We start from the raw sequence: 4,820 nt of genomic DNA, 5'->3' as shown, positions 1-4,820 counted from the left end.
TAAACAAGCTGCTACACTAAATCTTAAAGGAATTTTTCCTCTTATAATTAAAAATCTTTCTTCTCTTATAATTAAAAGTCTCCCCTCTAAATGGCTTCTAATAAATCTTAAGGGAAATTCTCTTCTTATAATTAAAATTATTTCTTCGCTTATAATTAAAAATGTCCCCTGCTTCGAATAAATGAAAGACTCAATCCATCCTAAAATAAAATATTTATTTACACCCATTTAATTAAAAAATTATTAACTTAATAATTTTCTTTCTTATCAAGTCAAAGAAATTATATATATATATGGATATAATTTTTTATTATTTATATTTATTCATTAATTTATATAAATTTTAATATTTTATAAATTTAAAATTCTTTTATAAGAGCATTCTACACCCTAATATAAAGGGATGTGTAAATATGTCATCACTCATATTTCTAATAAAATAAGAATAAAAATTAAAAAAAAAATTAATATCTACCCTCTACAAAATTGAAAATAACTATATAAATAATATGAACTACAATATAATTCGACACAAATAATCTAAAATCTTGATTCAAATTTTTTAATATTTATTTTAATTAAATATTTGTAAAATGAATATCTATAAAGAAAAACCATATCTTATAGAAATATTAAAATCTTTAAAAACATAAATATTTATAAGTCAAAATTGTAATATTTAAAAATATAAATTTGATGTAGTTTTATTATAAATTTTATCATTATACCAAGTAAAAACATCATTAAATCTATTATTAATATTATTATTAAATCTAATATTAATACATTTAATAATTTTGGATTAATAATTTGAGGAAAAATTTATATCTCTAGGGATTTGACCATTTTTTATGTATGATAGATGTGGAGCCTAGATGGATCTAGGCTAGTAATATAAAATTTCACTTCTTTATACTCGTCACATTTTTATATTTATTCATCACATTAATAATATTGATATGATTAATCCAAAAAAACATTCTTATTACATTATGGATCACAAAATCCTAAGATCTAATAAAATAACCTTTAAAAAAATATCCAAAAACTCAAATGTCAATTTAAAATTTTCTTTCATTTTATCCAAAAATTTCAAAAAAAAATATTTATTATATAATAATTCGATTGACTTTACTCAATCCAAACAAATTTTATAACTGAAATATTATTATATAAAATTGTAAATATAAAAATTTTAATTTGCATTAAATAATAATTCATGAATATTTATATAATTCTAATACATTTAATTTAAGTTAATTAATAACCATATTTAAATACATTATTAAAGTGAAAGTAAATTAATTATTAAATAAATTTAGTTTAATTTTAATTAACATTTTTCAAATTTATTTAAATTTATGAAAAAAGTTATAATTCCATCGATTGATCATGATCATCTTTCATAAGACTTTAACTCCAAATTCTCAGGTTTTATGGGGAATGAAAATAAAACTTTCCAAAAAAAAGTTGTTAACCCACAAAATTAAAAATAAATTTCATAATATAATTTATATAAATTTAATACACTCTAACACAAATCTATATAAATTTCATTACTGGTAATAATAAATGCAAACAAAATCCATATATGCCATATAACTCAATAGATCAATTTGATGAGAAATAAACGCCCTGCTCAAAACAAAAACAAACGGTATTATTGTTAAAATTATCAAATACATATGGATTTAATCACTTTCAGCGGCTAGGTCATACATGTATTGAAAGAAATGAAGCTGCATAAATGCTACGTCTGGTAAGGACCAGATAGCATTGGCACTAAGTGCGAAAGATTTGCTGAAGACAGTAGTCTTGCAAACAGGCTTGGGGGGAGATTTGGTCTTGAAGACGAATCTCATGGTCGGGAGGAAGACAAGCAGAGAAGAAAAGGGTGACTGTGATCGTGGAATTCTACTGCTCAGGAAAACATTGGTAAGCAGTACTTATGTCCACTATTTTGTGATAGTTACTATTGTGTTTTGAGTAATTGTGAGTGTTGTAGGGAGAGCAAGCTCTCAATTTATATGTGCCTGAAACATAGTGTCAATAGGGTTTATAATTCACGTGGAATGGATTCCACTATATAGTAGATTCAATACCGTAGAAAACAAAAGAAACAACTGGGTAACACAGTTAAATTGTTTACTGCGTGCAAGGTGATAGATACAGTCTATTTGACCAAAATAGGGTAGCTCTGGCAGGCTGCCACTATCTATAGCATTAGTGACTGTGTAAGTAGATAAGTGTAGATAAAAGCTTAGTGTTGAGGTATGTTTTTACTGGTTAAAAGACTTATAAGAAAATTCTATGCAAGTTATTTAAATGTATAATGCTTAACAAATGAAATCCTGTGCATTATGAAAGCAAGTAGAAGCTTAGCTTAGGAATTTCATGTATTATGGTAATTTGTTTGAAAAAAAAGAACCTGTGTAAAATTCAGTACCCAGAGAGTCAAGAATCGGTAGAAATTACTGAAATTGTGAGTAAACAAATAGCACTAATTTATGTATGTTGTGTCTGGCAAGCTCGAACCCCAGAACAGAGAGTGAGCTATTGAAAAGTTAGACAGGGTCCATTCCTAGCCGAATGGGAGGCGGTTTACAGGCAGAGACCAACAGAGTTGGTAACCCCGTATCTCTATAGCAACCCTCCTGAAAACCCATGCATAGGAATTCGAGACCCTAGGTATCAAAAACGCAATGTATAAGCTCGTGCCTAAGATCGTAAAGCCTCAGGATTTGAGACCTTAATGGAGGCAAACCCTAAACCTTACAACTTTCAGCGAAAGGAAAAAACTGAATACAAAACTCAAGCTTAGTTCTGCTATACTAAGAATAACCACGGTTATTATTAATGGCGAACAAATGCGCTTAGAAAGAAAAACAAACAACTTCCACATAAAAACTGTACAGACGTATTAAAATAACAGAGTCGCAAACCAATCGAAATTATAGCCATGGCAGGAAGAAGAAACAATCATGCAGTTGTAATTTTCACAAGAAAGATAATTTCCGCATTAACTTGGCAACATGGAAAACCTAACAACTTCTGTGTTTACCACAAAAAAAAGCAGGATCATGTCTAGAGTGAAGAAATAAATAATATTACAGCGCAGTCTCATTTAAAGAGCCACGGTCTTAACAACCAAAGACAGGCCCGATTTCTAGAAAATGACTATAACTTCCTCCACCAAATAACTGGGAAAAATGGAGCTTAGCATGAACATGATTACACTTTTCGAGCTCCAGGACGGAATCTAGATCTAGCTACACTGAAATGGGTAAATCTATATTCTGCAAGCTTGAAAAGCATGAAACCATTTCCTTTCGGGCAAAAATCCGGGCAGAAACTCCGAGGAGCTTACCCGAAAAACCTCTGAGTGCCAAGCCAGGTAAGGCCTCACCACCGTTGCAGCTTGTGCCCCTTGACTCCACCTTCACCCAACCTGCTAAGGGTCGAAATTGAGATTTGGTGACCTCCACCATTTTTTTGTACCAAGTAGTGAATGCGTTGTCATTGAATTCCATGTGATCAATTTCTTTCCTCGCCCTCCATGGCTTGAATGTTGTCGAGATCACACCCCTTCCTGGGGGAAGGAGCTCGCAGCCTTTTAGCGCTTCCCAGTTGAACATGGCATACCACTTGTCATACCTCCAACTATATACATCAAATACATAATAATAAAATTAAAATTAAACATTACATTTTTTCCTGCAAATAATTTCCCTTTTAAACAACAAATCATGGAGAATTTGCATGTAGGATTGCTTACACAGTTCACAAGGTATATCTCGGATATTTAGGTTATAATAAAATCTGTGCGATTCAAAGGGGTCTTATCCGTTGTTTTAGCTGACAGTCACATTTATTTTGGTTTTACTTTTATTAATGAACATTCCAGTCTCTCGCTCCAGCTAGACTATCCACTCAATCCGGCAATTAATTCCTCCTGCTTGGTCATGGTAACGTGGCTCGGCAGGACTGTCCTACGGCTTTTGGTTGCCACGAAACTCTCACTGCATCGACAATGTGGATGTTGGGACTTTGATCTAAGGGCTGGCATTCTCCGGGAGAATACTCAAACTTGTTGGCTGAAGATTTGCCCCATTATTCCCTCTTGCTCCCTGGCACTCACCCTATCTCACTTTTTCCTTTCGCGAGTTTGCCCGGCCCTTCGTCTCTGGTTTACTATGCGGTTGGACAATGTCTGCGCCGAGGTTATGGAATCTATTTCCGAGGATTTTTCGTCACCCAACAATTTATGCAGTTGTTTTTTGTAATTTTTTTTTGTTCTTCCACTAGATTTTTGTTTCTTTGCCTTGGTTTAGTTTTCTCTGATCGTTTGCTAATACAATTTCCATATGTTCTCCTGTAGGAGTGAGGGAACTGAGTTCGAGGGTTTTAAACTGCTGACCAAGGGGTTTATGGACTCCCTTCCTACCATCTACACCTAAAGCTTCTCGACAGTTCCGAGCTTGATGACAGAAAAGGGTTACTTGCAGTAAAATTTATGCCCACTAGCTATATTACTCTAGATTCATGTTAGAATTAAGCTTTAGGTTTCTTCGAAGTTGCGCGGAAAGTTTTTGAGCCAGATGTACTCCTTTTAATGGAGGTAGTCTTTGTTTTCAAGAATCTGTAAGTCTTATTTATAGTGTTGGGCCGAGTGTTTCGGCCATTTTCGGACCTGGAAACCAAAGCTGCTCTGGTTTAAACAAACTAGACTTGGGTTTTGGGTTTGGCCGGGATCTTCCTATTGCAGCAGTCGGTTCTGCTGAACCTTCTAAGTTCCTTATCCTTTCTATTATAATGCTAAG

The sequence above is a fragment of the Pinus tabuliformis genome, chromosome 7, assembly GCF_031772625.1.
Source record: "Pinus tabuliformis cultivar Carrire ecotype Pingquan chromosome 7, CPIR1, whole genome shotgun sequence".
NCBI lineage: Eukaryota > Viridiplantae > Streptophyta > Pinopsida > Pinales > Pinaceae > Pinus > Pinus tabuliformis.
The sequence above is the reverse complement of the archived record's forward strand: the minus strand, read 5'-3'. Positions refer to the sequence as shown.